At 35.9% G+C, this 27,486-nt stretch overlaps 1 protein-coding gene across 26 annotated transcripts in view; it reads right to left on the reverse strand.

The window, feature by feature from the left end:
* The window catches only part of TENM3 (teneurin transmembrane protein 3), a 1,293,899-nt gene that overhangs the window by 644,224 nt on the left and 622,189 nt on the right, over positions 1–27,486 (reverse strand). For 23 of the 26 annotated variants that reach the window (XM_088163549.1, XM_088163548.1, XM_088163545.1 and 20 more), the window contains one exon: positions 24,851–24,920. The exons of the other annotated variants lie outside the window; for them this stretch is intronic. The gene's annotated coding sequence lies outside the window, so the exon portion shown is untranslated. The remainder of the gene's footprint in view (positions 1–24,850; positions 24,921–27,486) is intronic. 26 annotated transcript variants of the gene reach the window in all.

Below are 27,486 nucleotides of genomic sequence, written 5' to 3' on the forward strand. Positions count from 1 at the left end.
GGATTTATGGTTAAGGCCACAGTAGAAATTCACAGTATTTCCTGTGAATTTCCAGTGTGCAAACAACTTTCATTCCAAATTAGCTTAGTCAAAGCCATTAAATTGGCTTTGGGACAGCACAATGATTTCTTCATCCCTTAGAATTCCCTAATATTTGGCCTATTTGTCATTTCTAACCCTCAGATTGCAGCTATCTTCCAGCTAGGCAGTTAGCATCATCCTAGTCTTCTTCAGATCTTTTTTCCTGCCTAACATTACATGAGACTTTTCCGTAAGGAATAGGCTACTGTACTTTTCCATTGCTCCTACATCATTTGGGCCTATTTTCAGTAAGGGAATGAAGATGGAAATTGGAGATTTTCTCCATATCTTTTACATTTTTCAGCGTAGATAAGCAAAACTGAAACATTGTGATGGGTTGACCTAGGAAGAAGAAACTCAGAAGCTCTCTCTAAGGGAGATTCCTCTGTGGGGGGTTGGGACAACTTCAACAGCCAATGGGAGAAAGTTAGTTCGCTCCGTGAACACACATTTCAAAGGAAACAATCTGGAACTGAGCCTTTTTTTTCTGTCTTTCCGATGGCTGAGCAGGTAACACCAACCGGAGCTCCCCGGCACGCGGTGAGGGGAGGCTCGGGAGGCCGCCTGGGCCCCGTGTGCAAACGGGATGATGATGGCCGGGAGGAGGAGAGGCTCGTTCATAAGACTTTTATGGCTTTCTTTTTTACGGGCCTGCGGCTCTGGGGGGATAACGCGGCTCCTGCTGCTGGCTCGGAGCAGTTTTGGAGGGCCTGAGCCCGCAGGGGTGGCCATGGGCAGTGGGTGCTGCAGCCCAGCCCCAGAAAGGCTGATGGGACCTCAGCCACCCCTCACCCCAGTGCAGCCTGGGCCTGGCCCAACTACGGCCTTCCTTTAAATATGAAAAGGAATAAAAAAAAAATATTCTGAAGTCAATGAAGCAAGAGCTAAGTTTTTTTAAATGGAAAGAGAATGAGAAGTTGCTGTCAAATAGCTAAAAATCCTTTTGTAAAATTGCAGAAATGAACTAATGTACTGAATATTCCGATAAACCACAAAAAAGACATGAAGAGTTAGAAATGTTCCATATAATAAATTATTTAATCAGAAAACACCTATGTTAAAAATCTTTGCCCTGAAGAAAGAAGGAAATCTCAGTTTTCTAAAAATAAAGCATAAACAAACAAAAAAAAAAGAAATTAAGAAAACCTTTGAAACATTTCATTCTTAAAAGTAATACCCCGTGAAAAAGACATGGCCCACATTTACAGCTCTAGGAAGGCTGTAGAGTTAAAAAGAGTGTCACAATTACAAGCCCAAGTGGACTTGCAAATCATAGAAATGAAACCATGAAGAGACTGTTTTCTTCTTTCTTGTAGAAAAATCTCTACAACTTTAACAAGAAAAGGCTTCTCTCTCCGAAAGTGAACTAAAAAAAAAACTGAGTTAGGAACTGACTGAAGTAGTTGTTGTATGTTTGTTTTGTTGTTATAAAAGTTGAAAGTCTGGAAAATCTTATTCTGAATTTGTTTTTTTCCCTTTGTTTGTGCAATTAATAAATTTTATTTTTATACCCTCTTAAGTTTTAAGCCTACCTTGCTTTTGCTCCTAGTTCTGTCTCACAACAGAAAATAAGTATATTTAAATTAGCAGATCAAAACTAAGACATTTAGAAGAAATGCTGGAGAGGCAGAATAGCACCACAAAGCAACACTTCATGATCGTACTGAAGTACCATATTTCCATTAGAGGCATCTTGCATCAATGGAAACTAATAAAGGCAATTGCTAAGTAATATGTAATTTTACAGTGGCACTACTATAAAGGTAGGTAATTTCCCTGTTTTCTTACAAATCTATTACTTCTTCTTAGCAAAAGCTCTTAAGCCACTGATTAGAAATTGTAACCTTGCACATTTTATGAAACATGAATTATGTCCCTATTGTGTTTCTAAAGAATGAATAGACTACAAGATAAATCTAAACCAATGAAATTAGAATTTAAGGTGGGATAAATGTTAGAGAATCTACTTAAAAGGTTGTATTTTCATGACAATTATACTAAAAGAATTAATTTTTGAAATGTATGTCACAGTATTTTTCTGAGAATCTTTCCTAGATCTGAACACTGAGAAGAAACACAAGATTAATTAAAGTAGTGTATTGCTCTTATCAGCACCTATGAAACTTGACAGTTACCGTCTCTCTAAAGTAAATACAAAGCAGCAGATATGTGAGTCATTTACTGTAGCTATATTACTCCTGCTAATTTATGATGTAAATGATTTAGCAATTACTATGAACACTAGAGCCTTAGGGAGCAGTTGTCCAACATGCTTCCCTCTGACAAGAGTCATCTATCTTGCTCTTGATGTATTGGGAGCTTTAAGCAGATGCTCCATGACCCAGCACTGTTCCTGTGGCTGACCTGTGGAAAATCCTATGTGTATCAATGGCAAATAAACCCCTTAAATTGCAGAGATAACTCTTACATAGTTATGAAGCTTCAATTTAACAGTAGAAGCCTGCAAGAGGAAAAAACAACTTCCAGCATCTGTGGATCTCTGTCTTTTCCTCTGCTCTTGAACATTTTTAACTCCTTAAAGTTTTGATATACCACTAATAGATAAGATGAGATACAGGATACCATTTGTTTTATATGCAAATAATATTGAAGGCATTTCTATGATGCTTTGAAAAATAAGACTGTTCTGCATTCCTCTTATCTTCCATTTTGCTCATAATGTTCTAGTTGTCCACCCACAAAGAAAAGGCCAAATATGATTAATAATTAATAAAAAATGCTTCCTTTTAAATGGCTTCATCAGTTAAGCAAAATTGATGGGTATGTGAAAAATATAAAACCTAGTTATACTAAGCAGAATACTGGAACAACCATAACTGCATTGTTCTGTGATAGCTAATAATAAAATTCAGTAGGTAAGCATCCAAATTAAAACATAATTGTAATATTAATGAAGGTTGTATGTCTTCTACTACAGATGAACAACTTCTTTGCACATTAACCTAAGACCAAAAGAAGACTGTTTCATGGTTTCCTGTGAAAGAAAATTATCTGTATTTCTTTAGATTTAAGACTACAAAAACTATAATATAAATTGCAAATTATTTCCTTCTATGGGGTATATTGTTTAACTCCTATATACTGCATTTTAAAGTTTTACAGAAAAATTATGATGTTCATATAGAAAAAAAGGTATGATCTGTTGAGTTACTTCCAAGAAGAATCATTCTGGAGGCTTCATCAAAAGCTATATTTCACTAGGTTATGCAGTTAATTGCTCTCACTTTGTTCAGCTTTAAATCGAATTCAGACACCTAGGGCATAAGTACATCAGAAAGATGTACAGAAAGATCAGAAAGAGGCTGACAAAATTTTAGATTAGTAAAGAAGATAACTTTTACCTTAGAAATACATATTCTACATATTTGGAAAGAGTGGATGCTGTGTATGACAGTTTCTAAATCTCCTGAATTATAAGAACTAAGTTCAGTTTGTAATACATGCTAAAAACACAATGCCAATACAGATCACTTCAAGTTGACAAATCCAGTTCTCTAAGTTGCAGGTAACAAAAAAAATTTTTTTCAAGTTCTGAATAGACACATTTTTTTCAACACTTTTTAGAGTCCACAGATCTTTCTCAACATCCTCTACTAAATGCAAGACCTGTAGGAAAGACCAAAAGCTACAAACATGCTACGACACAAAAAGAGAGCAGCAGAAAATTCAGGAAATTGTCAATGTACAAAGTTACTGTAACAGTTGCAAATTTGCGAAATATAACACCTTAATGTCTCTGTGAAACATTGTACTTTTTAGAAAAGATAAACAAAACCCCAAACCTCCCTATTTTTACAAAAGTTCTATTCTACCTTCAATCTAATCTATTGATCTTACCTTTCACAAAAGCTATTTCAAAAGCTACACGTTTCAGGAAACCTAAATTTCAAGAAATTGTGATGTGACAGTATCTTGCCAGTCTAGAGATCAACCTGTCATTTTTCTTGTCAATAGATATTTTAGTTTTTCTGTTTACACTAATTTTAAATGCATTAGTGTCTTTCAACAGTGAATCGACTTGGCTTGACCCTGAAGGTATCAAGTGAAGGTCTAATTTTTGTCATCCTTTGAAAAAAAAAAAAAAGTTCATTTGTATCCAAAGCAAAATCCCCAAGTCTTAGAACCTTGCATCATAACTGTCAGAGGTCATGATTTTGGACAGGGCATAGCTGATTGTAAGAAAGATAGGTCTCTACAAGGTGAATTATTTTACATTAGATATGAGAAACAGCAGAAAAAAAGAACATTAATTCAATGAATATAAATATTTTATCATATGTGTGGAGACCAACTAGTGATTTGAGACAGCTACTTCAAGGCACTAGAAACAAAAAATTGAATGACATCATAAAACCTTCCAAATGACACAAAAGAGATAAAGATCCTATGTGCCACTGTTAAGCTTTCAGTATCCGGTTTGTAAAATTCAGAAACCTAAATGAGGTCTGTAAGATCTCTTAAAGATCTCTCACCTCAGAAGACAAACAGATGACTATAAAACCTCATTGGGATATATAAAAGTTTGTGCATACAGCAGAACACGATTTGCAATTCAGGATGCACCCCTGATTCCAGTGGGGGAGTGGAACTTAGCACCATGTGGGCATGCTTAGGCTGCTATTCTGTACACATAGAATTCTATACACATAGAATATGTGCATATTCTATATGCACATCATCACTAGGGGATGTGGTTTCAGGGTGAAGAAAATGAGCACACCTCCACAAATGCCGCTTTGCCTCCCTCTCTCCAGCAGGAATGCTGCCAGGATCAGCCCTGCAGACCCTGTCCTCTGCTACGGCTGCCCATCTCCCACATGTTCCGCTGAGCTGCAGTTCCAAGGCGTGGTGATGGAAAGCAGCAGTGGTGTGAGAAGCACCGTGTGGAACTGAGCGATGAGATGAGCCCAGGTCCACCTGAGTCCAGCCCAAGATGAAAGGAGCTGAGCTGAAGGAACCTGAGTGGAGACAGTAGTGTCAGAAGCAGCCATGCAGAATGGAGTCCAGCATCTGAAGGAGCAGCATGGCAGGACATGGACAATCGAGCTTTCAGGGGCTTGTCCATCATTGTTTTTTGTTGTCTTGTGCTTGGGGACAGGAGAGCTGGCTGTGGGAACAGGTGCCATCTTTGTCCTGGGAGCCACTTGGACACACAAATTATGGGGAGCATCTGCCATCTTGTCTTTGTGCCCACAGCCACGGAGAACTAAGTTGAGGTGAACACCTTTTGTGTGTAGAGCATTTGTTTTGTGTACATACTTGTGTTATTAACACAGCTACTGTTACTGTGCACTTCTTAGTCATTGCTTTTTGACTGCAGTAAATTGTTTTCTCAACCCATAGTCTATGCCTTTGTCCTTCTCTTACCAGAAGGGGTAGGAGAAAATGGGAGTGCCGTTTTGGAGTTTAATTTCTGACTGGTATTAAACCCACTAAATTTCCTCAAATTAGAGGCATAAATGACCTACTCTCAGGAGAACAAGGATCACTTCTTTCATCTAAAATATTCCCAGAAAAGAAGCAAATTATAGTATTAATATTCCCTTTCTCCTTCTCTTATTCTCATTTACCCTAACTCAACTAACCAACAACCAAAGCCCCCACCAAAATATGGTGAGACCATATTTAAACCCAAAGTAAAAATCATATTTTTTCTTTGAAGAAGAGTAACCAAAATATTATAGGGGCATTTTTTTCTCTATATATAGAAAATGGCAATATGAAAGAGGAAGAAAAATAAGAGAATGATTGTGGAACCCATTAATTTGAGCAATTCCGTTTCCTCCTCTATGCTCCCAGGACTATTTATTCATTTTACATTAAACAATCACTGGAGGATACACAAAGATTGGAAACCCATGACTACTCCTCTTTTCATCTCCTGATTACTGTCTTACAGAACTAACTCATGCTTCCTCTCTCTGACACACAAATTTTTATTTTCTGCAGTGTGACACAGCAGAAGGAGTTATATCAATAAATGTATCAAACTGCCAGTGTAAGAACTCAGAAGCCGGTGGTCCTCCCATCTGAAGAAAGGCCTAATTAATTACTATTCTGCCAGGCTGAAGAGAGAGAGGAAGCACCTATTTTAACCTTTTAGTGTTCTTTTCATTTGATATGGTTGTGGCTTTCTGTGAATCCAATCATGTGAGCATGAGTTAGGCCTGCAGTGGCTATTCTATATTATAACTTACCATTATTTACTAAGCTCTGACAACTCTGTATTCCCTACTTCCTACTTACTCCCTCTACTCTATCCTGACTTATTTGTAACTCCAAGATTTTAGCTACTGCTAAATGGAAGTAGAGGGCCAGAATAAAACAGAAGAATTTTTTTCTTGACCTGATTCCAAAACAACTCTTGGATGCCCAGTGAACACATATAGGACATATCATACTAAAAAAGGGTATCAAAGGAAAAAAATACCTCAAAATACATAAACACAAGCTTTCTGTTAGAAGATAAAATATTATACTTATTCTGGAAAAAAAAATAACAGCTCAGAAGTGACCTAGAACACTCATAACAAAGGAAAACTACGCAGAAGAGGCATTTTGGGAACATGAAGGAACAACAAATATTAGTAATAGTGCAATGCAATACCTAGTTATGAACTACACAGGAAGGACAGTTTAGGCTGAAGAATAATAATATCCATGAGTGTCATTAATCCTAAAAAAATACATTAATAATCTCACTTCAAACTCATACTTCTGCTTTACAGCACAAATGATAGCTTTCTTTAGCCAACTCTTCACCATTTTTATTGGTTTTTTACTGATCCCATCTTTACTGATCATTTCCGTTGAGACAATACATCAAATGTTGTCTTGAAGTCCTTACAGATCATATCTATCACATTCGCCTTATTAAAAAAACCAAACCCACAAAGCATCTCTTTAAATTAAAGCCACATTACATTTTTTGCCATCCTCAGGTTGATGCTCATGCATACCTGAACTAATCTTTATTATATTTTAAATGTTCCCAGGTTAAGAAAGTTCTCCCTTTCCTTGGTGTTTTTAAATTTATGTGTAAACAACTCTCCTGCTTATCTGCTACTTGTCTCATTAAGTTATCAGACCAGCCAGTTCATGGAGCCAGTGACAAGTAAGCTAGTGACAAGGAAGCACACCTATGAAGATATAGGAATACTTTGTGTAGTGAGCTGTGTTGCAGGTAAAAGTATCAGGTACTAGGTTGTGGTACTAGGAACAAACTGATGAACTCTGCTAGGTGGTGCCAGTTATGTGCAAAGTCCATTCACATACATCTGCATTTTATTCCAAAGATTGCCGGGGCCAGTCCCTTCTTATTTTTCCACACCTAATTGGTTGAGGAAGCCAGAACACCACAATACTGCATTTAACCCAGCATTAATTTCCCACTACACTTATATAAAAAGACTTACTGCCATTCCTAAAATAATAAACTTTTATAAGAGGGGTACAATGCATGGGATGTACTGGCCAGAAACTTCCAAGCAGGTGGTCAGAAATATGCTCTTCCATTATCTAGGGCATTCCATCCCAGCACTAATACAGATGATGAAAACTGTGACTAAAATATTTACTGTTCTTGAATTATATTGTATGTCATACACTTCAACAGATTAATTAAAAATCCTTGTAGTGGAGCTGCTATTTTTTCCATATTGTTCTTATTCATCCAGTATTGTGCAGGAGAGATTTTCTCAGTCTCCCAAATGATACATAATAAACATTTGTTTGCTATCACCTCTTGGCATCATTAGTAGTACAAGAAAGTATTGGAAGCTTTTGTCATTTTGAAAGTGATTTATCTAAATATTTAAATAATCTTTCTATAGTGTCCTTTTATAAGATAGTTGGGCCTATCAAATGCTTTAAATTTTTGCAGAAGTCCCAATAAAGATGAATGAGAAGGTCCTCAAATATACTCAGATGAATGTGAAATACAATGAAAAAAACTAATAAATGTTTATAATTGCTAAATTATTACATGTTTTTCATTCCGTAAGTCATCTTGAGGCTTTTCAATGATGGAGAGAATACTGGATTACATGCACTACAAGATGAGATTTCATGAATTCTTACTGAAAAATGCCTTAAAACCAGAATAATTTAGAGAATCAATCTGCGCACAACCCATAAAAACATTTAAGTCTGAAGTTCTCTTTTGATGTGTATTTGCTGACAGGTGGTAACACATATTCTTCAGTCTATACGCATAAGGGAACTGTTAACCTTAGCAACTGGTCTCTAACAGCCAAAGAATAACCATCCTAAAAATCATCCTGGGAAGGAAGCCAGTTGTGTCAAGATTGATTGGAAGAAAGGGGGTGTCTGGAGATACAGTACATTTGCTGTAAGAGAAAGAGTACAATATAAACAAGGATAGGGCTTTTAGACAGAAGAGCAAGTTGCAAGTCCCTCATTTTAAAAATGGTATCTTTTTTAGTTGAAGGTCAGGTCATGGAAGTGCAAGACAAATAATGACTGAGGTGTTTAAAAAAGAAAGACTAGACATACTCAAGAAATTTTTATAAGTCAACAGAAGTAATATGAAAAGGAGGCATTAAAATTAAATAAAATTTGCATAAACATAGAAGACCTCAGAATTTTTTTTTTTCCCCTAAGTCTTTTATGCTTCCTATCCCAGTACTGTTAACAGTTAATAAAGGAATTCTAGGCCTATTGATTGATCAAACTTTGAATATAAACTATTTTGTAGTTCCCTAACATGCTGGACTGGCCAGCTGGAATATCAAAAATTCTGCCTTGTCCACAAAGTATTAATTCTATTTTATGGGTTCCAGCTAGACTAAGACATGTACACATGCACTTAGAAGTCCTGTTGTGATAAAAAGAGTTAACTTTGTTCAAACTACAACTGTTTATTTTCAGTTTTACTGTCCGTTTTGTTCAGATGGACAGATCAAAGTATTAGGTTTGCATGTGAGCGAGTGACATCTACAGACAGCAGTTTTCTTCACAGACATTCTCAAACTAAAGAGGCTGTGTGTTTTTGGGAGAAGGCAAATACCTCTTGCAAATCAAAGCTAGAAAGACTTTATAAGAAAGTTCAACTTAGTCCCTGTAACACTGCTGGACATCTATGATAGCTATATTGTCACAAAACGATTCATGCTCCAGGAGAGGAAAACTATTTCGTATGAAAACATTGAGATGTAACAGCAGAGCTAATTCCAAGATTTACAGACTTCCTACTCTTTAGTATTCTAAACCTGGGGATAAATTACAGCTTGCATAAAACTGCTAATATTAACAGTGTGTATTACTAATTTGCATCCTGCAAGTTTTTCATAGCACAACATCTTTCTTTTTATACAGATTATACATGACAAAAGCTGTAATTTAGGGGTTTATCGATTTAAAAAAACATAACATTTAAATAATAATTAATGAAGCCATAGTGAAAAGACCTATTGTCTACATTAGTACCTCAGTATTTTCTTGCACTTCACCTACTCTGCAAAATACAGGTTTATATTGTAAAAAAAGCAACAATAGAAAATAAGTCTGAAACTGTTACACACTTCCACATTGTCTGGAAAGAATGAGGAAGCGAAGATGTTAAATGTTTTTTGATCCCTCTCTCACATCTTACCTAAAGGATCATTGAAATCCATAAGCTGTTTCTAATTAGTTTCTAATGACCTGAGAGTTCTGCAAGTTTAGCATCTTCTGTATCTCATTTGATTTCCCTTTTGGACTAAAACTATATCAAGAGGGTTAAAATGAAGATAAACCACATCTCCATGGTCCCTCTGGTTATTGGACCAGAGACATAAATACTGAAAGGGCTAAGGGTAAAGACCATCATTGTCAGTAGTTTTATAACCTATATTAACAAAAATATACAAGAGTGATTGTATAACCATAGAGTCTATTGATTTACTCTGTAAAATTCAGAGTTGAGTCCAGATAGTTCTTTAACCTCTTGAAAAGTATTGCAAAAAAATTGAATCTTTCCTAGAAGAGTCAGTAATTAAGCCACTATGCCATAAAAAAAAAGTATCTCAGCAGCAATCTGTCTCAGGTGTGTTGAGGAAAAAAATTGATAAGAGACTAGATTCTCATTTTTTGTTCATTGATTACTATTTGGTATCCTGATAAACTCAGCAGTTTAGGAAGTGATCAAAGTAATTATGAAATTGGCACTGACTTTGGAAAATGCATAAAATCTTCCAAGGTTTCAAAGTTAATTAGCTAAATATGAAAGTAATCAAAGTGCTGAATTTTTAAATTTATTGATAGTAATATTTGTGAATACTATGGTTATATACCTGTTTCCTATTGGCAAATAAAGGAAGATAGAGTAATGTTAGTCCTTAGTAATCCTTAGTGCAACATTTTTTATTTGCTTTTTCAAATTTGGACTCATTATAGCTATATAATTGGTTATATATCATACTAAGAACTCATTCAGTTGTAAAACACCTCCACATATTTTAACTTAGAATTGCCTCAAGGTGATGAAATAGACACGATACAAAATTTCAGGGTTGTAAAGCAAGGCAGAAAGTCTTTGAAGAGCTGTTGAATCTATAAATCTCACAGACGCTCTAAAATATGCCTTTAAAAAGTGACCAAACTTGTCATTTAAAAGGGAAAAAAATACTGACAATATTACATGCCATGACTGAGATGGTAAAGTCACCATGATTAAAACAGAGTAATTCACTTTGAACTAACTCTAGTTGACTCCTCTAACGTGCCTGAGGATTGTCTGTGGCAAGCCCAGAGGAAATCTTTTGTGCTTCAGTAGGCAATAAACCTTGCAAATCATTATTCTTTCAACGAATAGCATAGGGGATACTAGTAATATTTGGGCTTTTTCTTGAGCCCCTAGGTGCCCAAGGTACTAATCCAATACATAAACTTTTAAAGTTAGATTTCTATTATATGATTTACACTATTTGCCCATCTTAAAACATAACTAGGAGTGTCTCAATGGAAAAAAAAAACCAAACCAAAACAGAAGTAGCATTGTTCAATAATCCATCAAATATAAGAAATAAGACTAAAACTTCTCTAAGCAATTCACATAGTGTGCAATCCACTAAAAGCAGCATTATCAATAAAATCTCCAGCTAAACAATATTTTATGTTGTTTCAAAGGCATTGCCCACACATTATTACCTATTTTTGTTTTGTTTTCTGGCAATACCAAGTAATCTATTACAACCAGCTGTTTTGTAATCTTTCAGTGGCAGAACTGTGGTGGGATTAAGAAGCTCTTGTGATTCTTGTACTTCTTGCTCTGCAGTGATAAACATGCAACTTCCATCACAAACATACAGACGCCTGCATATCTTGCTATGCACACTGTAAACAGCAACCCAATAGTCCATTGCTCCTTCTAGGGAAATAACTGCTTTTTGAATTCATCTTGCATCATAATTTTCACAGGTTAGTTATTGTCACATCTTCCATTTCTGTAATTTTTAAAAATGGATTTTTCAGCTTTGTGTGAAATGAATTCCAGCATTCATGTTAGAGCTAATAGGTAAAATTTTAAAAACTTAGCATAGTCTAAACTTTGCCTATACCAGATCACCAAAGCCCAGAATTAGTTAAGTCACAAATGTGGAAGTATAATAAATAAATAAATGAAAATAGATATTATGCCCAGTGAAGTTGTGGATGCCTCATCCTAAGAAGTGTTCAAGACCAGGATTGATGGGGCTTTGAGCAACGTGGTCTAGAGGAGAGTGTCCCTGCCCACAGCAGGGGGTGGGAACTAGGTGATCCTTCAGATCCTTCAGATTCCTTTGAACACAAGCTGGTTTACTATTCTGTGAATATAGTTGCAACAGTGCCTTTGTTATATAGAATCCAAACAGAAACATCGTTTCATATACAATTCAGGGATGAAATAGCATTAGATTTCCGAGAGGCTAGCCACTCACAACAGGGACCGAGTGAGACCTATATTTACAGATTTATCCTACTCAAACATACTGGGCTTCTAGAAGCAACTTATCAGTCAAAGATAACACTCCATTTAAAGCTGCTGCAACATTAACGTTGCAGCTTGTCTCCATTTTTCAGCTAAATAGAGGTTTTCTTTTTCACATCACAGAAAGTCCTCAACCAGCTCAGGCCTTCTAATGAATTGCTAACTCTGTTACAGTATATCTTCTATTATACCGCTTGTTACTTTAGTAAGACAGGAAATTAAAGCAATAAAACACTTTCAAAACGATAGGGCACACTCAGGCAGTCATTTTTCTTATGTTCCAGTATTATTCTTCAAAAAACCCTTTATGATACTAATATTAAATTCTTTGAAGTCTGAAGAATCTGTTGAAAGTGTTGAATTTCTAAGATATAATGCTCAAATATTGCATCTACTCATGCATTTATTAAAACTGGGAATGTGGGATGGAATAATAAAAAAAAGCACAAAATGCAATGCAGCTAAATAATATATGACCTGATACATTTTAGATCCACATTAGAGAGTACAATGTGTGGAAATTTGATTTAATGCTAAGGAAAATCTATTTTGCTTTTGTCTCACCTTACGTGGCCAAATGCACACCAGATGTGGTCATTCATATAAAAGGTTGGTAACTGCACACTGAAGCACAGAAAACCAGACAAATACTATAATGGTCACTTATTCAGTGTGCTCACATTAAGGAAATTGAATCAAGCTTATGAAACTATGCAGTCTTTATTAACCCCATAGAAGAAGGTCACATTGACTGCTCTTCTAATGGAATGCAACTAAAAGAAGATTGAAAGACATCATGTGAAAGAAAAGCATAGAAAAGGCTAAGTTTCCTGATGAAACATTTCCAAAATGAAATTACTAAAAACATTGAAGGATTTATCTTATTGCTAAGAACTAAATACATGCAATTACATATATTTGTAGGAGAAAAAAAATAAAGGAAAAAGAGGAAAGGGAAGAGGAAAAAGGAAAAGACAAATGAAAGAAAATGAAGAAGATAAAAAGAAAATTAAAAAAAGGAGAAAAAGTAAAACTAAGCTAAGCTACCAAAGCTTATACTCCATTTCTGTTAAAGATTGGACTCAATGATCTTAGAATTCTTTTCCAAGCTAAATAATTCTAAGATTCTGTATTCATTATAATGTCAAATAAACAGTAGAAATAGATTCCTTGCTAATTAAGTGGGCACAATGCAGGTGTTCAATTGGGAAGCCTAGGGGAAGAGTGAATATTCACTATGTAGATCCCAATTTCTCTGTGATTTAAAGTTCTATATTCATTTTCCATTTCATTGTGGCTTTGAATTTATTTTCCAGTGACACTTGCTCTGTTTTATAGAGAATTTAAACAACCTTTGGTGGCAGTTCTACTTTAGTGTCTTTAGCAGGATGTAACAATATACTGTTAAAAGATCCAATGTTGTCATTCTGATTGAAATTTACTGCTTCAAACTAAAAATAAGTCTTCTAATTTTATACACTAAAACAATGGAAACAGTGTAAATACAAAAGGTAAAAACTAAAGGCTATTTTCTCAATTCCATCTAGCTCTGCAATGTCCACTTTTTCCTTATTTTTCTTTTCATGTATATTTGGCTAGAAATTTAGTGGGCTACATCTAAGATAAAACCACTCAATAACTTATGTTTCGTTTCTCATTTTTGACACATTTCTTCTCTGTTGGAATTCCAAAGCAATCAACTACCTGGGGATATATACTTCTTCAGAGATCTCTTCTCCACTATATCAATTAACTCAAAAGCAATTTTGGATACCTTCCAATGTACTACCACCATCTGCTCTCCCTTAAGCCTCACAAGCTGGAGTAGACTTGAATTGGTCTGAATGGGGGAAATTTTCTAAATTATTAACAAATTAGACATGTTCCTATGCTGTTTCCTTTCTTTGATTTGTTAAGAAATTTCCTAGCAACCTAAAGAATCCTTGGGAATATTTTAAAACATATTTTTAAAATCTCTGTATAAGGATCACCTGACTCACTGTAATGTGATACTCTTCAAGAGCACGTCCCTTACAATTGTGATGGAGGAAATTGTGAAAAATGCATTTCAGCTTTCACCTAACCTATGAATCTACCTGTAACTTTTAGGTAAAACAAGCTCATGAAGCAAAAGGTCAACACATTAGTCTCCTTCAATATAGAAATGAGAAATGGCTGGGCAACACGAGAGGTTCAAAGAAATAGAAGCTACTTATAGACTTAGCAATGTGGAGCTAAGCCATGGAAGAAATTTTTCAGGATTACAGTGTTCCATCTCCAAAGTTAGTAAAATTATAGCCTTTTTTTTTTTCTTAATCAAGACAACATAGTTTATTTCCTCTGTTTAGGTTTTATAGCATGTTTACCACTTGATAGGTACAGAAATGTGACTAAAATATGGTATGTGATGCAGGTTTTCTTCTCTCTCTGCCCAGGAGAGCAAGCCTTCTCAACACAGAAGCTCTTCTGTGTTTATGCTAGGGGAGGAAAGAAGAAAAGTAGAAGAAGCCTTTTCACTTTATTCTATATTCCATTAAGATATTTTTGTTTAAGATGCCAAGGAAATGTTGCATGCCACAGATTGACCTTCTGTACTTCCCTGTCTGTTCCCAGATGACTCTAGGTTGTTGTCCTTTACCTTTTACTCCTTATTTTTGCCTCTTCCTACTGTCATGTATAATAGATTAGGAATCTCTTCATAATTACCAATCCCTCAAGGCCAATGTGTCTTCTACCACCAGATCTGAAAACTGCACTTTAATTATGCATTCAGAATTGGAAAAACAACTGTGACAATAACACCACCAGTAAAATTATAGCATAAAAGAGCTATGAGAAAAATTTCCTCTGCCACAGTTTGGGCTCTAAATTCTAACAGCTTCAGCATATACACTTTTAAAAGTACACTTCCAGCACTGGAGATTTTGTTAGTAAGAGGGAAGACTGCTATAGGAAATTATTGGAAACCCAATAGACTCATTGCTAGAAGGCATAGAACTTCTAGGGATTCTGTCATTGGCCAGAAGCCTTATGGCTTGGTACTGGGGAAACAAAAAAGTTATCTTGGAGCCCTTCTTCCTAAAATATGGTATAATCATTGACCATTAAAACTTTGGTTTTAGAAAACAGTATTGTGCATGAGTACAGGTGTGCAATTTGCACGTATAAATAAAAGCATTGGGGGGGTGTGTGTGTATACATGCGATGGTCAAACACTGCTAAGTGTTAATATCAGTTAATATAAGTTCACAGGTTATGAAAAATCATATTGTGAGGGTGTTCGTTTATGATAAGTCTTTTTGACAATTGCTTATAAGAACCGAGCACTGAAGAAGTTGTCCCTTGCTAAATAGAAAGTTATACTAAAAAGAAGACTGATTTGTAAATGTTATTTTGTACCACATACCCTGAAAAGATAAATATTAAATGAAATATAAAGAGGGATTTGTTTTCTTTGTTCAGATTTTAGAGATTCTTTTTCCAACTCCAAAAATAAGATGGACTTGGAAAAAGAATCTCTAAAATCTGAACAAAGAAAAAGGGAATGTAAAGCTTTAGAAATAAACTAAATGCGAGCTATGCCCCTCGTTTTGCTGGGATAATGTGAAGGCAGTGAGGTTTCCAGCTTAGAGCAAATGGCCACGAGCAAGAGGATTCCTGGTTCTAATCCCCAGTGAGCCAGGCAAGTCATTCAGCTTTCCTTTGCTTCAGTCAGTCCAGCTTAAAACCACAAAAAGCAGTCCTCAGTGAAGCCAGATTCTGCAACTACGCTAAGACATCTCTCCGGCAAATAGACAGGGAACAAAAGTGTAAGAAGCAAACAACATAACGGAGGGGGAGAAAGCATTCTTAATGGTTTGCAAGAAGTTGAACAGAGGCCAAATACACCACCATGCTGACATGAAACATTTCCTAACAGAATTTGAGATGTTATGCTAAAGTTGGTACATTTGCTGTTGAGATTTCTCAATTTATGATACTGTACTCTGCATAAAATATTTACTGTACTTTGATAATAATTTACCATCAAGACTGAGGACCCTTCCAGAATCTACAAGTATTGGAAAAATGCATTAGTAACTTAAGACATTAGAATTTTTAAAATACAGGGATTTCTTCTCACATAAAGTGAATCAATAATTCAGCTGTTCAGCACATTCCCCTCTGCCTCCAAACATTTTACTAGAAAGATGAATATGAGAATAGAATCGACAGCTTTAGGGTGTGATACACAAATAAAAGATAATGAAAACTAGAATTAAATTCATGGGCTGCATTTGTTTTCTCTGCATGCTTAATAGAGTCTCCCATTGTTAAGGACTCTGTAAGTAATCATAGATTTCTTATTTAGTCTACTGGAAGAAAAAAATGAGGTACTATGAGGATTAAAATGACACAAATTATAAAATAGATAAAATATACATGCATGGGCTACTCAGCTGGTATTTCTTCTGCCAGCATGTAAAAAAATTATAGATGCAGTAAATATTTGAGAAATCATTCTCTTTACAGCATTATGCATGGAGTTGTCAGTTTTCACCACTGAGCTTTGTTGATTTATATCAAATACCTAATTTAAATATAAAAGGGATGGTTACATTTATAGCTCACTTGAGTATTAAGAAATACCTACCGATATTGCAGCACTTCTTTTTTTTATTCATATAAAAGTAATCCGTACAAATAAGTAGAAGCAATGTTAATCAGCAGAAGAAACAATGGCCATTTTTTTGCTTTTCTAACACATTTCATTACAGCCTATAAATAAACAGAGTAGCCAATAACTACACAGTATTAATTCTAAACATATACTCCAGTTGTCCTGATGAAGAAACTATTAGGTGAGACTTCTATAATATGCATTACTTTGGCACACAATCATCCCTGTGTTTCCTCTAACTTGAGAAAATATTCTTGCACTCAGCACACCTCTGCTGCAGTTTACTTAATGAAAATGTATTAAAAGGTATTTTCTGCCACATATTGCAAATAAAATCTTGAACAACTGTATTGTCAGTGAAGAGTGAGATTAATTTACTTCCTTACAATACTGATAGAACACCCTTGAAGTAGGGGTCCAAGTATTCCTCATGCTTTGGATTCTTTTTTTCTCTTATCTGTTGGAAGATCACTGTAGGTCAGACATGCAAATTTACATATTTTTTCCTCCCAAAGAGAGCAGTGAGGAAAACAAAAAAATAGTTGTCCTATGACATTGCAGTGGGGGCAACAGGTTTGGAAGGAAAGGATGTGAAAAACTCAAGTGTGGACGAAACAGCTACTCTCCCACCAGCACGGTTCTATGGGAATATACCATGTTGATGGCTGGCATAGACTTTTATCACTGACTGCAAAGTGAATGAAATATAACGAGAGAAGAAGCTATCATCTAAAAGAAAAATAAATACACTAAAAGATATGTGTCATTTTTTATACTTAGAAGTCTGCTAGCAAAAGTAAGAACTTGTATAACTTAATTCAGGACCCAGTAACAGGTCATACAAAACCTCTGCCTCTACTCTTTAATCTGTAAACAGATAAAAGAAGAAACTTCATCCATTTCTTCATGTCAAGTCATTATGGGATTTTGAGAAAGGCGTAGAGCCAAGTATCCTGAGAATCAAAATTGCTTACTCGCAATAGACAGGAAGAAAACCAATTTCTGCAGCTGGAAGTCAGGAAATGTCATGCCTGTTAGATATTCTCTGGGCCTTCCCAAATCAGCGAGCCCCAAAGAACTGATTCTAGTTGATCCACAGTCCTACTCCAGGTTTAAAGTCTAATCATTTTCTCACACAGTGCTATGTCAAGTCAGAGTTTTGAGAGTAGTACATTCCTCAAGTTATGCTTTAAGGAGGCATTAAAAAATACCTTGACTGGGTGCAGTCTTAGTGCTGCCCTAAAAATGTAACATAAAAGTATTCTGATAAGTACATATTATAAGTAGATTTTTTTCAGTAATAAAATATGTAAAATATGATTAAATTGTTTGGTAAGTGACACAACACAAAGGAAAGGTAACATTCTTTCCCTCTCCTTCTCATTTTAAACATAGGGCAAAGCAGAATAGAATTACTGGTGAGGATGAAGGAATATGCTCATGTCTGCTAAAGATGCCACATGCAGACATCTGGAACTGCTTAATTATATTCCATTCTGGATAGAACTAAAAGCACATTTTCTGTTTCTAAATCAAATCTAATTTAGTTCAGACATGGCACACACACTTGTTCTCATCAAGGATTAAGTGCATGACAAGTTTGAACTTTTAACATCAAATACTTCTGAAATACAGGGGAGCAAAAAAAGGGCACAACACTTCCATAAAACTGAAATATGTAAATTCTTCACAACATTGTCACTCAGAATTGATTCCCCTTATTTTCTTTGACTTTTCCAAGGTAATCCACCATTGATGTAAGATTAAGAAAGAGAAATAACTAATTGAACGTGCATTTCCCCCCCTTGGAAGTTAAAATGGGTGAAAATAAGCCTTGGAATAAAGTAGTTTGTGATACCTTCCCATGTGAGTTGTTGCTCCAACTACAGTGCAATATTATGTAATTTGAATTTGGAGGCAACAGCCAGACATCATCCAAGAATAAAATGGCATCTTTCAGAAAGATAAAAAAGCTAGCTACCTGCTTTTCTAGCTCCTTGCAGAAGCTAGATGCACCACTGCTGACAAGTAGGGTTTTTTTTTTGTCAAATGAATAACAATGGTGCCCAAGAGGTTAGGGGTAAGAGAGCACAAATTTATTGATACCTCGGTATCCTGAACTACAAACAGGAGGTTGTTGTAAAAAGATGACTCTATTTAAAATTAATCAAATTTCCCATTTATTCAATTTTCTATGCTGCCTTTTTTCAAGTATGATACCACTGTTAAATAGTAAGAAAACATATAGCTGGATAAACATTTGAATTAATATTTTAAAAAATTCAGTAGAAAGATCCAAAAAAACAACCAAACCAAAAAACCAAACTTTCAGAATTCTTGGCTTGATCCAGAGCACTCAATTTTCACTATGGCCCTATATTACCTAGCTGTAGATTACCACATAATGGCTCATCATTATGATTCTCACTTCCAAAATAACTTTTTCTAGACTGTCTTTTTAAAATTTTCTGTCTCGGTAGAAAAAAGAAGAGGAAATGTTTGTGGGCATTTAATTAGTCCATGCTTTCTTGTTGAATAATATGGTAGCTACCAACTCTAGACTGATAAATGAAATAAAGTGGTCATTTAAAGCCAAAGCAGATGTAGTTCTAACTTTCAACTTTTCCAAAGAGCTCTAACTCTACCAAAACGGACTCTAACTAACTACTAATCCTGCAACTGTACAGTATTTTCAGCACTAACCTAACAGGGTGATTAAATTGCATTCTGCATTTGAACAAAAAAAAAAAAAATAAAAGGAAAAATTACTTTGCAGGATCACAAATGACTGACGAATTGGTAGAATAGAACTAAGTCTATGTGTGGGGGTGCCAGAGATATAAAGCTCAGCAGAAGTTGGACTGAAACATGCTATGATTTTGGTAACATTTTTACTAAATTCATTTAACTACAGCATCAAACTTTCTACCAGAAATCAGCTAGCAATATTTTAAAGACTTTTTCTCAGACACATGTGCCCATTCCCTACTTCTTCGGAGGTAAGAGACTTTCCCCAACTTGCAGCACTCTTTAACGTGAATCCCCTACTGCATGCACTCACAATAAACTTCCACTTTTCTCTGTTTAGTGTCACAGAACACTTTTTGCACTACAGTTAAGATCTTCCATGACCAGAGCAGCAGGCAGAGGGCATGTTCCTCCAGAGCTGCCCCACAGTCCCCCTGCCTGAGGCCAGGGCTGACAAAATACAGCTATCATCAGTTCCCTGTCCAGACATTCATCCATGCCTGCTTGCTACACGTGCAGCCCAGGAGCCGAAAGGGAAAATCCTCTCCTTACCTCCCTGCAGTTTGCTGTGCATTCTGAGGGATGGCAGGGTGAGAAGGCAGGGCCTGGGTACCCCTGGGGCACTGCAGAGCCCCTCTGCATTGATGTCCAGAGCCCTCTGGGCAGGAAAGGGCCCATCCTGCAGAGACCTTGGTTCCATACTCTTCTCTAACTTGGATGTTTCCATAAAACACATCCTGAGAGAACAGAACCTTCCTGGAATCTCTTTTTTGTGACAACTGTAAAAAAAGTGGGTGGGCATTGGGACTACTCCATTTCAGAGCTGTCATGACTCATAGTTTAAACCTGACACACGCATGTTTTGCAATACTTTTTAAAATTTCAACATCTCTTGTTTATGGAAGCACTGCTGAATGTCTGTCTCTGACCATTGTTTCTAAGCCTGTGGAAGGGCAGAATATCACTCATTGTCTTTCTTCTTCTTTGGATTCAAGTAGTGCAAGGCATGTGTGTTTACATCATGAATGACAGATAAAAATCATCTGCTTCCATCTTTCCACTGTTTTTTATCCTCATGTTGCTATAGCAAGCATGTGATAGGTAATTAGCTATGAGCATAACAAGAAAATATTACAGCACCAATGTACTACACTTAAAATGTAACCAAACTTGTTTATACAGTTAGTACACTTCAAGAAAATCTGCTCCCCAGAAGCTTTCACTTAGAGCTTCAGCAATCATCAGCTCCTTTTTCTAGCTGACATCTTCCCTACACAGAACAAGATACCAGGCTTTCTCAGGGCTGAATGTATTCATGGTTTATATGAAAGGGACAGGAGAGTGAAATAACTTTTTAAAATAAAGGAATGACAACTCAAATTTGAAAGACAGTCCACTTCGCAACATTCCCCAAACTGACTCTTAAGATGAAATGGCTAGATCAAGGAAAGCATTCTCTTTAACTATATTCATAAAGTCAGTGCACAGAAAGTTTTCCTTTGTGCTTCCTTCCCAGTTCTAATGCCCCTTAACTCTAAAACAAAAGTGTAGCAAGCAGCACTGGAAGAGCTCCATCTTTCATGCACTAGGAGTTTTATACAAAAGGCCAGATCTATGACTGTTTCAAAGGGAATATTTTCAACAAGACTTCTGATTTTGTAGTGCACTGCTCTTCATTTTGATAAGCTTTTATTGCTGTCAGCATGCTGATTGTTCACACTGACACAAAGTTTACACAACTAGCAAATAAGAACCACCAGTAAATGAAGAAAATATAGCTTATTGTTGCCCACTCCTCACACGGGGCACCAAACAACAGTGGACTCACAACTGATGCAAGCATCAGTCCCTCATTATCTTAAGAACTTTCATACCTTTCTCTCTGTAAGCTTCCCACGGGCAGGTCCATACAACACTGACACTTTCTCTCTTCCTTCTGCAGGACTGGCTAACTCCTTCCTGCCCGTAGCATGACCCTATCTGCCCCTCATACAACATCTCAGCCTTTCAGTCCCTTGCACAACCACCTGACCCTCCTCACAGCACAGCCAGCAGACTCCAACCAACTCTTGGCCAGCTAACTCACTTTTTTATAACACCCATCCTCCTCGGACATAGCTGTGACCTATTGAGGGGCAAGGCTGTTCCCACTCTTTGGTAATTAGTACAGCTGCAATTTATGAAGGGCAAGATTGGCTTCAGAACTATGTATATTCTCTTATAATCTGTCCTCCCAAAATAGCTGTTAGATTATAATCAAAATATTATGAAATTAGTTAATCTTTATGTAGGTATTATAATAAATTCTGACTACCCAAGTTTTAAAAAGGAAAGTTCTGAGGGAGCTTGGCCAGTGCAGCCTCAAGAAAAGACGACTGAAACATATATAAATATCTAAAGGGGGGGTGTCAAGAGGATAGACTCAGGCTCTTCTTAGAGGTGCCAACCAATAGAACAAGATGCAATGAGCAGAAAATGATGTCCTGAAAGTTCCAGTTGAACATGAGGAAGAACTTCTTAACTGTGCAAGTGACCAAGCACTGGATGATTGTCCAAAGGTTGTGGAGTCTCCTGCACTGGGGATATTAAAGAGCTGCCTAATTCTGCATTTCATGCAATTGTGCTGTAGGATTTTTCTGCTTTAGGTAGGTTGGACCATACATTCACTATGGTTCCTTCCAACCTGACTCGTTCTGTGATATGGATATCTAAAAATATCACTACATAGAAATTTTAAAAAATCCTAGTCAAGAGACAAGACTACAGAGTAAATTTATAATACATGCTGAGAATTAAAGTGAATTAAATATAGAGAATTAAATATAATTGTCTGTGAATAAGTAATAATTGGAATGCCAATTTATAAAAATAATCAGTTAAATGTATAGTTCTTTTAAATTATTGTTTAAATGTGACCATAAGATTGTTAGACATGTGTATAATAACCTTCTTTATTAGAACTATGAATAACTGTCTGCATTTAAAAAAAAGCTAATTGTTACTAACAGTTAATGGATATTAGTTTTGTGTTACTTTGGATTCTAAGATAAAGGAGTACTTTCTAAGGAAGAAATATGTCATGCTGAATTTTCTTGTCAATCATTGTAAAGATGTATCTTATGTCATTTACAGTACTTGTAAGTAGAACTGGCACCTTTACCTGTATATGCAGCTTCTCTTTTCAATAAATAGCTCAACTGCCTTTTGGTAAAGTAAATTTAGCACCCTATCTGGCTCCTACCTCAATGATACACACAGTATCCTATGCATTTTGTATTTTTTGGTTACAAAGGTGATCAACTTCAAGGTGTGAAATTTCTCAAAGACACATGAGAATATAGGCTAAGAAGTCCTTGATTGTTCTGGAGTATTTTCTGTCAGATAGCTCTAGGTATATAGCTTGGCACATAGGCTATCTACTTGTGCAATACAAGTGTCTACCTGTTTCAATTCACTAAATGCAGCTGAGGTACTGCATTTAATTGGTGCCAAGTTTAATTGTTGTATTCTCCTAGTTCATCATCTAAAGTGATCTGTTTGGATATTGGTCAAAAGCTAGAGCTAATTTTCTTTTGGAGACAGGCTGGACGATTCACCTGTTTGCTAAGCCTCCTTAAAATCCTGCAGAAAATTCTGTGCATATTCTTTTTGAAAATGTATGGCAGCAGATAACAGATATAGGGGGAGACTGTAACGATTACTTCCAAGGTGTTGGAGGGCTGTGGTAGATTTACTACAAGGTCACAGAATGAACAGTTTGAAAGCTAGTGAAAAATTCCCAGACTATAGTTCTCCACTCCTTTTAACATGTATGGACTTGAAAAATTAGGACGAGGCCTTTACATGATGATAGCATTTCTACCTGGTATAAAAATAACTCATTTACCTAACTCAGCAATAGAAGATGATACTGTCTCCAGAAGAGAATCTTGTTGCTTCTAAATAGAACCTTAGAATTAAAATAAATCTGGCTGTTAAAATGTCTTTTTTCTTTTAATTTTTTTGAGAAAAATTGATGCTCATGAGAGCAGGCTGAGCTACAGTTTGAAGAAAAACTGATTTGTGTAAAAATGTGGTAAATGTCTCGGTTCCACTTGTTTTAAAATTTGTTGTACAGTGATCAGTTTGTTGACAGAACATCTGCTCATTTCATCCTCTTCAAGCTCAAATCTGTATTCTTCTTCTGCTCTGTTTTCAAGCTAGAATATCTTGACATATTTTTGGCTCTACAGTCATATTCAGTGTCAAGAGAAAGATTTCCATATTTGTCTGTTGCTCTTATGAAGAAACAGTCATGGAACTGATCTTTCATGTATATTTTCCCCAGATGTTAATTCAAAAGCTAAACCATTCCAAATATGTACAGAACATTAAAATTTACTTGAAAAGTCATGAAAAACCTAGATTTTTTAAGAGCAGGACATGGTTAGAAGCCATTGCCACTTTGGCACAAGTTCTAAGGCTGTACAGAACCAAGTCTTTGAAATATGAAAGACTGCCTATACCATTTAACAAGGCCAGTGAGAAGTCTTAGGCTCTGGAGCTTATTAACATTGGTAACCTCCATCTAAAGAGTCTGTGCTCCTGAATCACTTTGCAGTTCCACATTGTGTTCATGTGCTCCTTTAACATGATTGTGTTTCTTTTTGCAGTGTGGAGGGTCTGTGAAGGCTGTACTGCTGCCCCATGGAATGCTGCTGTGCTGTCAGGAGCCTGGGGCTGGTGCTGCTGGCACCAGCAGGTGCAGGTTTCAGGGTGCCAGGCACACAGAGGTGGTGCTGCAGGGCTGTTTACAGCAGTGGGAGCTGAACTTGCTGTAGTCTGTGATCCCTGCTCACCAGGTCTGATCCCTGGTTACAGTGGGGCTGTGCACAGGCATTGTCCCAGATTGTGCTGGCCCTGGGTGGAGGTCTCATTTTTCCCAATGAAGATAGGAAAAATAAAAGTGTATAAATGATTATAAAATGCAGTGTTGAAAGTGCCTTTTCTTTTTTTTAACTTGTCAAGAAAGTATCATTTCATTGATATATTAACCTCTATGGGACTTATTAAAACCAAATAATAGTTTTTATAATTGCTGTCCTCTTCCATAAGAATAGTTTAGATTTTTGCATAGTTTAGTAAACTTCATCCTTAACAGAAATGAGAAATTGAGATCTAATTTTTCAATCCCAGTTTTATGAAAATATTTGTGATAATGAAAATTTTCCAAAATTGCAAAATTTTTATTTGTATTTATTTTAAATAGAAGCTACAATTTATATAGTAATCCCAATTTCAATTTTTAAAATTTAAAAAATAATTTTAAAAGGAAAAATCAATAGTTTCAGAATCTTTTTTAAAGAGATTAAAGGTTTTCCTTGGCATCTCACCTTACTCTTATTTACGTTCAAAACACGTATTCTCCAACTGTCATCAGTTTCATGATTACATAGCCAGCATCTGAAAGGGAAAAAAGAATTGTGCTAAGCATAGATCCTGACTATGCCTGAAGGATCAAGCACTTCACTGAATATATTGAGTTTATAGACTTCTTCTAAATCTAAATGGATGATTTCCTCACATTGCTTTTTATTTAATAGCTCTCACTGCAAGAAGATACAGGACAAAGATTCTATTTTGTCTTCTGCCAAGGAGCTATCAAACCCACCTCTCCTAAGCTATCACCATCAATCTACTATGCTTTTTTTATCCAAGGACTCTTAATCCTTCCTGTTGTAGCAATTCTACTGTATATGGATAAATTAAAAATCATAGTGATAGAGAGAAGTTAGAATGAGAATACGTTTCTGTCTTAATGGCTCAACTCCTCAAAACCTTTCCACTATAGGGGCCATTAAAAATTTCCAGGCAACACTTATTAATTATTGGTAAAATGCATAAAAAATTTCTGTGCTAGAAATTGTGCCTACCAGCTTCCATCCCTGTACAGAAACTTCAGCCATTAGGATGGATTTTTATCCTCAAACTCCTGCATTCTCTCTGAACTAATTAATATGCAATTGTTTTGTGCAAGGTGAAACAATATTTGAAACAAGACAATGGGAGCAGTTCTGTCTCATGATATTTCAGAGGCTGGTATTTAGACCAGTGCTCAGAAATTGGAAGGCTCACACGTCTATCATCTCCTCAGAAGTTTTCTAATCATTGCATTTGCATACAGAAGGTTATGCGAGGCATTAGCAGAAATGTAATTTTCAATTCCAGCTCTCCCTCTACCTTATTGGAAGCTCAGAATACAGTTCAGAAAATTAATTCTATAAATTTTGACCATTTTAAAATCTATCTATGATGAGGCCCCTCATACTTCAAGGGAGACTGGAAACCTTTAAATAGTGACCCAAAGGAATAGAGTGTTTGACATGAACCAAATTACTCAGATTCAATTTCACCAGTATAAAAGATTTAAGAATATGAGAATGTGCTTACCTTCAAATAATTATTGACTTAAAATAACTATTGACTTAAAATAACAGCATGCATTACAAACAGTAACCTCAGGAATAAGGATATACCTTGGCTGCTCATACATCTCAGCTGGATATTAGATTTTTTGAACACATAATTAGTCTCTGAAAAGTCCTCCAAATCTATAAACCTTGAAGTGTTCTTAAAGTAAGATTTTTGTGCTCCTCCTGTTAAAGATGGCAACCAGAGTCCCCAAAACAGCCACTCTGAGCCAATTCCACTTTTTCTAGTCAGAAATAATGGAATCTTGTTTATTTCCTCCTCTGCTTCCATGTTCATTGCTTGTAATAGAACACTGAAATACCACATGTTACTGTGGGATATTAAGACATTATTTTTCTCTTCTTCCTTGAAGCTGCTTAATTAACATTTCTACCAAACTGTTTATCCTACCTAATGCTGGTTTCCTCTATTACAGCCTTCTAAACATAGTGATAAAACTTCACACATCATCTAATGAGAAATATTACATTCTCAGTTTCTCAACTAATTCAAAACTCTCGCCTACTTAATCAATTTTGAAGATAAGTTAGGTGTTCACAGACACTAACCCGTGAAGACAAACTTCAGAGCTGCAAATTCTGAAGGGTCTCTTAATCCTAAATATAATGTCTAGATTCCTGCTTAATATCAGATTTAGCATAATAAGTATTATGACAGGTTTTCATATGAGATCCACAACATTAGAATTTGTCCAAGGTGGATTTTTGCATGGTGACTTCTGTTGTCTCACTGTACAGTACCTGCAAATTCTCTTTGGGAACATTTAGTTCTGCACAGAGAATATACCATCTAGTCAATCACAACAGAGGGGAAACCAATCTTGAACAGGTGCTGAAAAGAGGATCAGGGTAATAAAGTGCCTATCATACACAGGATGAGTAAAAGTGCTTATCCTCCTTAAGTTAGCAAAATAATGGCTTAGAAGACATATTGCAGTTAAGAAGACATATAATCACTCCCTATAAATAATTATGTTTGGAAAATAATTATATGCCATGAAAGGAGAAGGCCTACTTAAACTAAAGGACACTGTTGGCAGAAGAAAAATGTTATAAATTGTCCATGAAAAAAATTAGGCTAGAGATCAAAAGTATTCTTAATGATCAGACAGCCGTGATGGCCTGGAACAGCCTCCCAATAACAATAGTAGGGTTAAGAAAAATAAAGTACTAAGAAGCAAGTTCCCATTAAGATGGAGTCTGATCTGTTTATGAAAGTTATATAATTATACTGAGTAACAGAAATAGGCTCCAGTGAACAAAGAGATGTATTTTCTATTCTATTTTTCTGTTGCATCTAATTGCTCTGCTCAGGACTAAAAGTTCAGTATAGCAAGGCTCATTACATTAGTGCTTCAGTTCTCTTTTTGATATGTGCCTAAAAAATAATCTGCTTTACTAAGAGTATTAGTTTCATATATTTTCTCCCTCTAGATGTAAAAATATTGCAAAAGGGAAGACTTTTCAACCTGATTTATTTAACCAGTTTGGGAAAATCCCAAGGACTTTATACATGTTACCTTATACATGTTACCTTA

Source organism: Sturnus vulgaris, chromosome 4, assembly GCF_052056855.1.
Source record: "Sturnus vulgaris isolate bStuVul1 chromosome 4, bStuVul1.hap1, whole genome shotgun sequence".
Taxonomy (NCBI): domain Eukaryota; kingdom Metazoa; phylum Chordata; class Aves; order Passeriformes; family Sturnidae; genus Sturnus; species Sturnus vulgaris.